The sequence below is a fragment of the Macaca thibetana genome, chromosome 7, assembly GCF_024542745.1.
Source record: "Macaca thibetana thibetana isolate TM-01 chromosome 7, ASM2454274v1, whole genome shotgun sequence".
Taxonomy (NCBI): Eukaryota; Metazoa; Chordata; class Mammalia; order Primates; family Cercopithecidae; genus Macaca; species Macaca thibetana.
Window position 1 is genome coordinate 131,831,691 of NC_065584.1, and position 14,469 is coordinate 131,846,159.

General features: G+C 39.8%; 1 protein-coding gene across 3 annotated transcripts in view; it reads left to right on the forward strand.

Moving 5' to 3' along the window:
• Positions 1–14,469, forward strand: part of SEMA6D (semaphorin 6D) — a 583,866-nt gene that overhangs the window by 270,363 nt on the left and 299,034 nt on the right. For all 3 annotated transcript variants that reach the window (XM_050797148.1, XM_050797161.1, XM_050797150.1), the window contains one exon: positions 7,546–7,617. The gene's annotated coding sequence lies outside the window, so the exon portion shown is untranslated. The remainder of the gene's footprint in view (positions 1–7,545; positions 7,618–14,469) is intronic.

The window sequence follows — 14,469 nt, forward strand, 5'->3', positions numbered from 1 at the left end:
CTAGAATGTTCAACCTGGTCCTTCACAATTATCCACATACATGCACCCTTTTCTTCACAATTCAGAATTTTCTTCTCTATAAATCCTTTGCTGATCATCTCTGCCCTTAACAAGTTCTCTTGACTCAATTCCTATAGCCCTGACTGCATATATGTCTCCTTTAAATCTTAACACATCCAGTACATTGAGTTTACAAAGGAAAATAGGCTCAAACGCCAAAGTTTCTCAATCCTCAATGTATTTCCAAAGAAAAGGGGGTGGTGGCTGAAGCACATGTATGTGTCATGGTAGGCCTAAGAGTTGTAGAGTGTGTTGGCAGTATTTCAGGCGGAATCCCCATGGGGCCCAAAGGGAACAGACTTTAAAGTTGGAGAAACTTAGATCTGAAACATATCTTCTGCAGTGACTGTGCGGCTGTATTAGTTTCCTGTGGCTGCTGTGACCAATTATCAGATACTTGGTGGTTTAAAACATAAGTTTATTGTCTCCCAGTTCTGGAGGCCAGAAGTCTGAAATCAAGGTGTCCACAAAGCTGCACTCCTTCTAAAGGCTTTAGGGAGAACCTGTTCCTTGCCTCTTCCAGCTTCTGGTGTCTCCAGTCATACTTTGGCTTGCAGTTGCATTACTCCAGTCTTCACCTCTGTGGTCACCTTGCCACCTCCTATCCTGTATGTCTTCTCTTCTGCGTATCTGTCCCCCGGACTCCCTCTGCCTCTCTCTCATAAGGATATGTACACATGATTGCCTTTAGGGTCCACCTGGATAATGCAGAATGGTCTCGTCCCCTTTTTAAATTTACTCATTCACATATTTTGCTATATAAGGTAATATTCAGGGGTTTCAGGGATTATGATCTGGACATATCTTTTGCGGGACTGCCATTCAACCCATGTAGTGACCTTAAGAAGAGATTTTAACTTTTTTTAAGCTACAGTCCCTCATCAGTAAGATGAGGTTAATAAACATTTATTGTCAGGCAGTTAGGAGAAATAAAGTAAAATATATTTTCCATGTAAAGTATGTGTTGCAGGATCATGGAGGGTAAAAATCTTTCTCTGGGTGCTATTGTAATAAATTCAGCCCCTGCAGCACCCCCTCCACAGAGGTGTCTTATATGTGCTCATTAAGGAAAGTATTCAGTTATCATATATGGAATCTGCTACCCCACCCCATCCTGCTTCAGGTGCCTTTGATGATACCCATTGTTTCTGCCTCATGCCAAACCACTGCCACCAGTGTCTAGTCCATACCAAGGGCTGCTGATGCTCCCAGATCTGCCAACGGTGTATTCCACATCTTGACCTGGCTTTTCGCTCTTGTGAGATGGTTGGTTTGAGGAGGTGCTGGTATGCAGTCATGGTAGATAATTCCCTGCCACCACTGTGGTGTGGCTCATTTAGTCAAGCCTTCAAGGAGCAAACATTTTATTGAATTACTTACAGTCCTCCATGTGCACAAACCACCCTGTACCCTTGTCAAAATGGAAAGACTCTTTCTCTCTCTAACCTTTTAAATTTAAATACCTCTTAATGGACAAGTAACATATATTAATATATGAGTCCATGCAAAGTTAGGTCAGAACACAAATCAAAGTGAAAGTCCCATGGATTGCTCCACCCCACTGCTAAAAGAGGCACTGTCATGGACCAAGTGGGTTTGCCTGAATTTACTCTATTAAGACACTCTTAAGTTTCTTCTGCAAATAATCAGATAATTTCACAAGTTTGCCAGACTTGTATGAATCCCAGTGATAAATTAAAGTGAGCCTCAAGCTAGAATACTCCATTTCTGTCCTATTACACCTCCTGGTCCTCCCTGACTCCCCTCACCACTCACAGACACACAAGTAAATGTGCCTTGCACAGCACCCAGAACATAGTAGGTACTCGATAAACACAAGATCATCTTCTGTCTTGTACTCACAGTGCTTTGAACGCAGTAGGTAGTCAGTAGATGCATTTTGACCAATGAATATCTGGATTTGTAATGTGTAAGAAAAATTGAAACATTCCTCATAAAATTTCAATCTTTCAATTTGCCCTCTAACTGTAACTTCTTTCACTATTAACTGGTTCTTACTAGTAAGCCCCTAAATATAGATGTTTGTACAAGAAGTGGGCAAGTAGTTTTCCACATCCCAGTTAAAATTCTTACTGCCTAGACTTAGCTTTGCAACATTGCTACATGGCTAAACTCTTGTATAACTTATAAAGGGGAAAGATTTCTGACTTTATGTTATAAACCCAGTTGATAAGGTTTGGATTTGTGTCCCCACCCAAATCTCAAGTCGAATTGTAATCCCCAATGTTGGAGGAGGGGCCTGGTGGGAAGTGATTGGATTGTGGGGGCAGACTTTTTCCTTGCTGGTCTTGTGATAGTGAGTTTTCACGAGATCTGGTTGTTTACAAGTGTGTAGCACCTCTTCCTTTTCTCTCTTCCCCCTTCTCCTGCAATGTAAGATGTGCATTCTTTCTCTTCACCTTCCACCATGATTATAAGCTTCCCAAGGCCTCCCCAGCCATGCTTCCTATATAGACTGCATACCTGAGTCAATTAAACCTCTTTTCTTTCTAAATTACTCAGTCTCAGACAGTTCTTTATAGCAATTCAAGAATGGACTAATTCACCAGTAAAGGGTCTTGCCAATTCTGCAATAATATTACCTATTGGTTTTCTCCAGGAAACTTGACATGCTTTTTTGATATCAAAATGTTCATATTTTTTCATAGAGCAAAAATAAAGATAAGAATATATTTTCATTTTCTCACAGATTTATAGGAGGTATAATTTACAAAAATTGTATGCATTCAAGGTATGCAAAATGATGATTTGATGTACATATATATTGTGAAATAATTATAATCAAGCTAATTAAGATGTTCATCACCTCACATAGTTACCGCTTTTTTCTGTGTGTGGTAAGCACACTTCAGATCTACTCTATGTGCAAATGACAAGGATGCAATACATTATTATTAACTGTAGTTTCCATGTCGTATATTGGATTTTCAGAACTTAGTTCATTTTATAACTGAAATTTTGTACCCTTTGACAAAAATCCCTCCATTACGCCCACCCGCTAACCTCTAGCACCCACTTTTCTACTCTGTTTCTATGGGTTAGACTTCTTTAGTTTCTACCTGTATGTGAGACCATGCAGTATTTGTCTTTCTGTGTTTGGCTGCTTTCATTTAGCATAGTGTCCTCAAAGTTCATTCATGTTGACATAAATGGCAAATTTTCCTTTTGTTAAGGGCTGAATAATATATTCCATTGTAAATATTTATCATATTTTCTTTATCCAATCATCTGCTGATGAACACTTATGTTGTTTTCATATCTTGGCTATTGTGAATAATGCTACAATAATATGGAGGTGCACTTATCTCTTTAATGTATCATTAATAATTTCATTTCCTTTGGATATATACCCATAAGTGGAATTGCTAGACTGTATGGCAGTTCTACTTTTAGGTGTTTTTTGGCCGGGCGCAGTGGCTCACGCCTGTAATCTCAGCACTTTGGGAAGCCGAGGCGGGAGGATCACCTGAGGTCGGGAGTTTGAGACCAGCCTGACCAACATGGAGAAACCCCGTCTCTACTAAAAATACAAAATTAGCCGGGCATGATGGCGCATGCCTGTAATCCCAGCTACTCAGGAGGCTGAGGCGGAAGAATCACTTAAACCCGGGAGTTGGAGGTTGCGGTGAGCCCAGATTACGCCATTGCACACCAGCCTGCACAATAAGAGCGAAACTCTGTCTCAAAAAAAAACCAAAAAAACAAAAAAACACATACTTCTAGGTGTTAGTTTTTTATTTATTTATGTATTTTGGAGATGGAATCTTGCTGTCTTCCAGGCTCTCCAGCTTAGAGGAGTGATCTCAGCTCACTGCAACCTCCACCTTCCAGGATCAAGTGATTCTCCTGCCTCAGCCTCCCCAGTAGCTGGGATTATAGGAGTTTGGCACCATGCCCAGCTAATTTTTCTTTTCCTTTTTTTTTTTTTTTTTGAAGTAGAAGCAGGGTTTCACCATGTTGGCCAGGCTGATCTCAAACTCCTGACCTCAAATGATCTACCCATCTTGGCCTGCCAAAGTGCTGGGATTACAGGCATGAGTTAATGCACGCAGCCTATTTTTAGTTTTTTTGAGCTACCTTGACACCTTTTTCATAATGGTTGTACCAATTTACAATTCCACCAACAACATACAAGCATTCCCTTTTCTTCACAAGGATAATAATTTTTATTCTTGTTTTAGAAATGAGAACCTGAAGACCTGGAGAACTGTGACTTACCCATATCAATGTAAAAGGCTTGTGCCCTCCCTGCTGCAAGGCTGGGATCATTTCAGAAGTGGTACGCCAAGTTTCCAAGCATTTATTATAATTTGTGTTTCATGGACCAGTTATCATTCCCCACCCTGGAAATCACTGTGGATTGACACACTCCGGGTCTGGTTGGGGCCAAGGAAATTAAAGTAATTATGATGTAAACATGTTGGTATTTATGCTAATGCTTGCTAGAAGATGCAATGTAGAGAAGGTAGATTGACATAAGGCCATGTACCCTGTGTATTCTCATTGAATGTTTAAAGGCTGAATATGCAAGAATGCTGGCAAATTTCTGGAAACTAACTACTGGAAAATGTTAGCTAAATGGTAGATTTAGAAGTAGAGGAAGGGATGAAAAAAAGCTGTTGAATTAGGGATAACTTTGCAAGCGTTGACTTAGGTGCTTGTGAAATGGAGCTGTTTTCTCTCTTTTTTACACATCATGGCATTTTGCTGGGGATTAACTCATTGTCTCTTTTCTTTCCTTGCCAGAATGCTAAAAGAACATTGATATAGTTCTTTATCACTGTCGTAACTGTTTCTGTAAGACCTACACCGGCAGCATCGGTGCCATTTAGTAAATGTGCCGGCTCCAGTAGGAAGCAGAAAAAAGACCAGTTTGAACTCCTTCCCCTACTAGTGATGTGATCTGGAAAAATTGTCTTTAATTTTATGGTCTTAGTGTTTTCCCTCATCTGTAGTATAAAAATAATATTATAATAATATTATAATACCGACAGGATTGTTTTGAGACAGTTAATGTCACAGTGCTTGGTGAAGCATAGGCCAGTACATATGTTATGTAAATAATGGTCTTATGCCACTGATTGTCACTTATTGCGCTAGACTTGACTGCCTTCTTGTTAGAAATACAGTACAATCAAGAAAATTAGCAACTTCAACCTTGTTTCTAATTTAAATATATGTTACTCTGTGTGTGTGTGTGTGTTCATACCTATGTTTCTTCGTCATTGAAAATGCAATTATAGCTGAAACTGATTTCTATTATTGGTGTTTTCTCATGATAACAGAATTTATCCTGAATTAATAGCATTAGTAGAAGTGGAGACTGTTTCAACCACTGCAATGGAACAGTAGCAAAATGGTGTGGAGACAAGTGTCTGACCACTAGCTCAGCAGGGAAACAGGCAATGAGGAGCAAGAATTGTCCGACTCATGGACTCAGTGTAAATGGGTAAAAGCGCGACTCTGAGAAGGGACACAAGTCACCAAGGGCCATGGTCAGCCAAGATGCTAACCTCGGAAGAGGCAGCTGTAGATATGAAGTGAGCTGTGTTATGTGGAGCAAGTTCACAGCAAAGGGGGAGTTATCAAGAGTAGCTGACCCAATACCTTCTGAAAGATCACCCACTTATTGAAACCCTTTGTTTTACATGTTTTGCTGTTGACAGGCTGTGCAATTATTAAAGCGGCACTTTTCCTTACTTATCTTCTACAGAAAAGATTAAGAAAGCACAGATTGAATTGCCAATATCCAATATCCAAGTTTGAATAGCACAGATAAAATTGCCCACAACTGTTAGACACTCGGGCTAAAGGGAGTAGCCCTTCCCCTGGGCTGCATTCGCTTACCCTCATCAACACACTCGGAAGCCATTCAGAATGATTTCCAAGACCAATTCTTCCTATTCCACCCTGTCTAGACTTTCTTGGAATGTTTTATGTAGAAAAGTCCTGGGTTTTCCTTTTTATTGACCCCTGAACTCTTGAGGTCTCTGGGTACGGAAAGTCTGTCACTGCCAAATTTCCTGTCGGCATAATTTCTTACCTGTTTTAAGTAAATAACCCATCTTTTCTGAACCCAGTGGCATAGTGAGTAGAGGGAGCTATCTGCTCAGAGGAAGGAGTATTTTATCACTGACATGATTGAGAATTATCAGTGCAGGGTGGTGATAAAAAGCAGGTCAACTTTTAGTTGAACTTTATTATGATTTTAAAATTCATTACAGGCAGTGCACCCCCTTATTGCCTGAACCTGGGGCGGATTTCCTGCCTTAGAATGCCTGAGGGCAATTGCTTTAAGGTGTTTGCATATGTGTGTGTGTGTGTGTGTGTGTGTGTATGTATGTGTGTGTGTGTGTTTAGTGGGGGGAGTACTTCAAAATTGTCTTTAGTTTTTTTAATTTTCCTTTTCTTTTTGAGGAATTTTAAAAAATCAGGACACTTCAGCCTATTCAGTTATCTATGCAATAAGTATTCCCAGAGTACTGTTAGATTAACAATTCCAGATATTAGAATTACAGTAATAGGCAAGCCCTGTTCCATGCCCATGAGTAGCTCAGACATCTAAACAACCTCCAGATTCTCCAGAAATTGCTTATTTTTTCATTTATTGAAAAAGTATTTATCAAGTACCTATTATATGCCATGTACCTTGCTAGATATTGGAGATAAAATTGGCAAAGAAATCCTTGACTCTGTCTTCATTTAGCTTCCAATCTCCCAAGTATGCTTACCTCCCTTCTTCGTGAAAATTCTATTTCCCAAACTCAGTCACTTAATTACTACCTTTAAGATCTTTCGTATGTTAATAAATCAAAAGTGTTATTGTTTACTTAAGATTTGCTTTACTCCCGCTTAAGTTTAAAACCATTTTATAAGGAAATACTTTATTTCTATTCTCAGAAATATGTGCACATGATTATAACCTCCACGAGACTTTGTATACTTCTCATGACTTGCTCCTCACAGTGTCCTGCTGATGGTAAATGGAAGACATAAATACAAATGAATGAAAAAAAACACCCTATTAATAAATTCTAGTTGAATCTTGTCTGCCAATACCTAAATTAGTTAAAAGAGAGATTAGTACAGTTTAGAGACATACTTTAACCAAAATAAGACTTTTCCCATGAACAAATTGTAATTATTGGAAAGGAAATAACTTGGTTATTGTGTGCCTTGGTGTTACCTTATTCCATGTCCTTGTTCCACCTAATGGTCTTGCTTACCTACAATAACCATGCCATATGTTTTGTCAGGCCGTGGTCAACACTGTCGGCTTACTTATTAAGTTTTGTGTGGAGTAATCTTTTTGATTGAAGGCCTAGAATTGCTTATATCAACAGGAATTACGAACCTAATTCCAATTTATTTTCTCTTTTTTTACTTGTCTGTAGGTGACACATTTTCACTGCATTTGTAGCTATCTCAATATATTTTTGTTCCTTTTTTTTCTGTTTACTATAGAATGCATAATCCTGGATCTCTTGTTCGCAAATTGACAGCCTGAAGCCCTCTGGAAGCCCAAGACTCCTGGTGGTAAGGCATGAACTTTTTTGCAGTTATATCTCTTCTGCATGGAATGATACTGCTGTTTGATTTAAGTTTGAACTTGAAAGATTCATTCCTTTAGGGAAATATTTAACCTAATCTTGATTTTTGCCTCAAATTGGCATTAGACGAGCTTGACTAAGTGGTCCGGTTGCGTTAGCTTTACAGATTGGATTCTTGATTTAATACAGCTCAAACTACTTATTATTATTATCTAAACCCTCTTTGCCAATTTAGAAAGAATACAATAGGAGGAGAATAAAGATAAATAATAAAAGCACTGCCCAAGCACACCGTTTGAATCATAACCCAGGCCAGTGAGTTGCATGCCATACACTGACAATCCTTTATGGGGTGTTTCCAAATTTTATACAATGTAAAGTGTGTTCTTTTCGTAACCAAATATATACACTGTAATGGCCTTGTCTGTTAAGCAGTCACACAGGAAGGCAAGTTGCATGGTGCCTATAGATGGAAATAGTCCAAATTATGACCAAGTGATGGGAGAAGCAGCAGCCAAGTGCCAGAGAGAGTCTGTGAGTGGACATGTGACTGCTGTTCCTCATGAATGTTGGTGGGAGCAGGGCCAGGGCAGTCAACAGTCCTACACACACGGTGACATGGCATTGGGTGTCTGAGTGGACTTCATTGTGACTTTGCTTTTACAGACTCTCTGACACACTGATGCACTGTCCTAGTCATTGTGTCGAAATCATTTCTGACTCTTAGCGAAGTTTTCAGTCTGTTCATCTCCATAAATGTATCTTCCAGATTCTGGTATGTTTCAAACTCCTGCTTTCCCCCTGCAAAAAATGCAACTTTCTGATTCAGGATTCACCTTCTGTCATAAGTCATACTTTCTTGTTACTTTTTGAAATCAAATTATGATATACACCTTACTTAAACATTCAACTCCTTCAGTAACTTTCTTGGTATTTTCAGCCTTTATGTCCTACACAATCTGTCGCAAAGACTGCTGCTCTGGCAGACATGAGCCTTTATGATTTCTGTCTCTTGCGAGGGTCTGCACCTACTGAAAGGCTGATTCTCTGAAAGCGGCTGAATTACCATGAGATGGCAGTAGAGAGCAGCCTGGCAGATAGGCCCATATTGCTTGGTTTTTGAGCCAAACTAGGGGCTGGGCCTAGTGGGAGGAGCTAGACTACAAGGTAGGCTGCTTTTGATTTTTAGGTGTCTTCCTGGAAAGAGAGCAAGGCATGTCTACGAAAGAAAATCCCAGTAGTAACGTCTGAGGTTAACAAATGTGTGGTAGGAGAATTGAAGACAATTCCTGAAATATGCCAACCTCCAGTGATCAGAGTTCTACCTGGCTGTGCTCTCTCTCTCTCTCACTCTCTCTCTCTCACACACACACACACACACACACACACACACACACACACACACACACGAAAAACAGAAAGAGAGGGAAGGGGGAAAGGGGTGGAGGGAGAGAAAAGAGAACAGATAGAGGATACAAATATTTTCTCTTTCCTTGGAAAGCAAGGTTAAGTGAGATCAGCAGAAAGCAAGAAGGCAATTGTGACTGATAGGGAGCCACGCAGGACAGCTGAAGTTTGAGACCATATTACCTTGGCTTTGCCATTTCCATTCTCAAAGGGGTCAAAGTGCTGCCGGATTAGACACTAGCGTGAGCTCTAAATCCTATACATTTTAATAGCTCCTCTTGTATAGAGAAATCAGAACAAGTTAAAGATGGATGGCATTTTTAAAACAGCTGCCCAGAATGTGCCATGCCTTGCTTAAGTCACTTAGTGCACTATTGGCAGTATTCAAATTAGAACCAAGTCCACATGCCCTAATTATCTGTAGGCCATGCTTTCCAAATCACAGGAGCAGGAGCAATTTGATTTTCTCTCAAACAGAAAAGATATTAAAAGGGAATCCAAAATGACTCTAGAACTCTGTTGGAGGAATGTGGATGCCTCCATGTAGTAGAAGGAACATGGGGCTTTGTGGCCCAAGAGAACTGGTATCAAATCTTGCCTCCCTATCTCTTATAATCCCTGTGGCATTAATCTTATGGTTTGTATATCTTGATTTCTTCTGAGCTTCAGAAGAAATCTTAACATATTAAAAATGTCAATAAAAATACCAGTAGCATTGATATAAGTAGTAGAATTGAGGATTAAATGAGATATATGTATATAAGGGAGAGATAGGTGAAGACTGAATCCTAAAATTGTTCAATGTGAAAAATATTGATTTGATTTTTGGAACTGGGTTCTGCAGTCTAAGGTAGGAGATAGAATCACTTTTTTAAGGTTGAACATGCTTTTGTTCTGTCAAGGACTGCTTGCCTGGTTGCTTATAGTTATGCAGATATAGAGCAAATGACACCCATTTTTCTGGAGAAAGAGAGCTGCAATGTTTTGTGTAGTACCTGGCATTTGGAACTCTAACTGTAATAAGTTAGACAGCACTCTGCTCCCAAAAGAGTCATGGGAACTTCCTGGAAAAGAGACATTCAGACTCTACCTCTTCTCTAGGGCCAGTCTGAGGAAAAGAAGATGCTTTGCTAATCCTTTGGGCAGCCGTGAGACTGGGGACATAGATGAGAGGAGGAGGCAGATAGGCCTCCCTGAAAAGGAGTGGCGGCCTCACCCTCACTTCACAGTTGGCAGCACCCCACTGCACTCTGGGCCCTTCCCCTCAGCCACTGCAGAGGTGGCTTTGGTTCCAGTCCAAAACCGGGGCTAGAGAAGATTTAGGATTTGTGGAGCCAGTGGACCCTGAATAATACCAGGCCAAATCAGAGAGTCGGTACCACTTGAGAGAGGGTCTGTGGCTGGGTCAGGCGAGTTCCTGAGCCAAGATACACCAAGGCCAACTTTGGAAGTGATCTACATCACCCATCAAATCCAGTAATTATGCTCAAGTCCCCTGGCTCACATTACACACTCTGAAAGAAAGAGTCACTAACTGGCTCCCCATCAAGTCCTCAGGAAGTCTATACATAAAATATAGATTTGGTACCAGCATTTAGGCCTCTTCATAAAGTATCAACTTAAATTTTTCATGCATTAGAGAATTGGGGTTAATGCTCAAAAAGAAAGCTTCTCATAAAATAAAACTAATGAAATATGGCTCTGAACGGATTTCAGAGACACGTCTTCCAGACTGCCTGGGGTCCCCTGGAAGGAAAAGGTTTGCTCTGATTATCAGCAAACTATGAAAAACCATGACTACACTGCTCGAAACTCATCATTTTCTTTCTTTTTCTTTGACCCAGAAACTCCTTCTTTCCCCTTGGTCTCTTAAAACATCTATTAGTGACTATATTGTGACGGTGGCTTTGTAATCTCGCAATTCTGGCTCTTACATGGGGCAAGAAGAAAAAATTGTTGGCAAGCTCATCGAGTTCTGGAAAGGCTGTGCCTTTCCCAGCTGGCCAGGGGAGCCGGAAGCCTGGGAAGGCTGTCCACAGGCTTTCTGGCAAGGGTAAAGGAAGAAAAAAGGAGGAGGAGGCTTAATTCCTAGCTGGCTGGACCTTGGAAGGTGGCCTCTTTTCCCTTTGGCTCATGAAGCAGCATAGAAGGCCAAGAATTCTAACTGAGTTCCTGTCAGCTTGTCGCCTTGCTTTTGGACTCATGGAGTGAACTGAGTTGAGAAGAAGCTGAGAGCTGCCTGAGGCAGACTTACCACTGAGCTATGAGGAAGACAGACCCTCCCTGTCACCATTGGGGTCAGAATATCTTAGCCAGAAGCCTCTCTCCTTTCAACTTAGAGAAGTAGATTGAGGAGTAAATGGCCTAATTAATTGTAGAATGTTTACTCAATATTTGGGGTTTTTTTTTCTATTACCCCATGAAATTACCATAAACAAAAACTACACCTTTGTTTCTAGGCAACGAAAACCTTATTGTACAAAGGGTACATGGCATTAAGTCTTAAACTTATAAGTATGTCTTTTGCAGCAAATGTTATATGACTTTAAAAATCATCTTAAAATATGATTCTTCTCAAAGTGTCTTGCGTGACCTCAATGAAATACTCACATGTGCAGCGTCCCTCTAGTAGATGCTGACTTATTAAAGCCATTTAACACCTATGCAAGTTGCTACATGCAAAGAGGCACTAAGTCTTCATTGTATTTGCTTCTTCAGTGCTTAATATTGAGGCAAAAACAGTGATGCCCAGCAAATGGTCACTTTGTCGTTTTCCCTGTGTTCCTTGGCCCTTTTACAATCAGACAGGACGCTGTGACCAATTCTAGACAATGACATGTGATTGGAGGTAACACAAATGTCATTTGCAGACTGAGAAAATGAAAGCCCTCATGCAATGCTTCATGATTCTATGGTATGATGTTGCGGCATGATTTCATGGCAATCTAGCAGGCGTGTGTTCTGAATGGTATAGCTGCAGGTTGACAGAGTCTCCTTCAACTTTGATCCTTGAGTGACTGTGTGGAGCAGAGTCCCTGCCAACACCTCATTGGCTATAAAATTTGAGCAAGAAATAAGCCTTTGTGACATTAAGTCACTGAGATTTAGGAGTCAATTTGTGGTTTGCATAATGGAGCCTAACCTGACAAGTGCCAAGCAATTAGTGTGCATTCAATTAATTTTTGGTGAAAAAAGAAAGAGCTCTCATTTACCTAAATAAAAGCCTAAATCATAATCTTAATCATACCGATATATTTGAGCCCTGTTTGTGTGCCAGGTATTGTGCTAAGTCATTTACATTTATAATTTTATTTATGTTGCATAAATATCTATAAAGTGTCATTCCCATTTTTCAGTGAGGAAAATAAGGCCTAGAGTAGCTAAGTCTTGTCACAGAATGTCTTGAAGGTTCTATTCAAACTCAAGAATTCTGACCGTAGAATCCTTTGCAGCATAGCTGATTTTCATTTTTCTGTATCATTTATCACTTCCTTTGTTGGCAGATTATACGTTTGTGTAGGCAACCTGAATACTAGCTGGAAAGCCCCCATACACTCAATCCTTATTCCTAAATTCAACAAGTCTTCATGTTTTAAATCATTGTAAGAGAGCTTGCAGTTGCTGATAAGGTCAGAGTTGCATGGCAGAGTTCAGTAGAGGAATAGAAGCTGAAAGAGAGGAAAGTTGCCAGCATCCCAGTTCACAGTAAGTCAGCTCTTATTAGATAACTTAATTATTTTGTTTGAAATTTGGTCTGAAAGCATGATATTAAATCAGTTTTGTCTACAAATTTAAAAAATAATTACTTTTTCCAAAGTTTGGATGATATATTGGACTGGATTACCCTTGCTTCAATTTCTGCCCTTTCTGACAGTCTATTAATGCCTCTATATTCTTTTATTTATTGCTTATTTATTAAACAGCCCTGGCTAAAGACTCAGAAAGAATACATGAGCACTTGCCTTGAGTCGTCTATGACAGTGCTGCTGAATGGAGGGCCTGTAGTGGGGAGTTGGGGCAAAGTGTGGTGAAAACAAAGATAATTGTTGGGGAAACCTGTGCCATAGGGGAGGGACATTTATCATGGATCCTGAAGGAGACAGGAACATATGCCAGGCAGAGGAAGTAGGTAGGGCGTTCTCAGCACAGGCAGGTAGACAGGAAAGAACTCTATGTTTGAGGTGCTGGCACTTCGTTTATTCATTTAACTTTACTGAGGATGCTGGGAATTAGTTGAAACATAGATTTCATGGAAAGATGGGTAGAGAAATGAACTGCAAAAGTTATTTGGGATCAGGTTGGCAAGGGATATGTTTATCTTGCTAATTTAAAGACTTCATTTAAGAATCCTAAGTGAACTTTATAATCTTAAAATATAAGCTTTTATTTGATAAAAGGAGATGGACCTAATTATTGTACTCATTTTGTGTGTGTGAAGCATCTGAAAATTTCGTATACGTTATTTCCAGGTTTAATTAAACAGAAACCAGTGGTGGAGCTCAGAAACAGCTTAGAATTATGTACTATTTCTTCCACTAATAGTGGAGCTTAGAAAAGGTTTAAAATTATGTAGTATTTCTTCCACTTATCCATGATCCACTTTAAAGCCTTCCTCGTGCTCTATCTCCTTCAATAAAAGCCTAAAATTGTTTAGAGACAAACACTGGGAATGGCAGTGGGGGAGCATGGGTATAAAGCAGTGCCAACACACCCCAGGCATGCTGTCTGATTTAATTCAGTCCGTTTGTTTCTCCCAGGAACTCATGCCATTTATTCTGGCCTAAGACTCCTTTTTCTCCAATTCCTAGACTTTTTTTCCCGACTCTAGTCAGTTCATTTTCTTAGCACCCCTATACTTCCCTCCTTTTCTGAGAGCCCTTGATCAGGTCGTATAAATCTATCTTTCATCCAAAAATGTGTCAGTACTTGAAGAAAGAGGAGACTGTAATATTTAGTCGTCGTGTAAAAGGATCATATTGTATACTTATGAAAAGTCCATCGTGTGGGATCAATGTTGATGAATCAGAAAACTGACATTTCATAACGTGGAATATATTTTATGTTTCCCAGCTTGTTAATTCATTTAACCAAAATGTATTGACTAGATTCACAAACGAGATATTTTTTTTAAATCTCAGGAAAATATACCCTTTCCCTGAAATTAATTGCATAGCACTTGTTTCTGTTTTTGTTTTCTCTGACAAGATGAGTGTTTTTAAATACCACATGAACTCTTACTGGAGGCTGCATGTAAATTATGTTATCAGTGCCGTCCTAATAACCTGGATAGAGTATGCAATGAGGAACACCTGGTTCTCATACACGTTACCTTCTTGGGATTATCTGGTTGGGACCATTCATTTTAGACACATTAAAAATGCCTTTCCATAGCTATAGAGAGCTTACATACCCAGCCCTGGCCAGCTGCCAC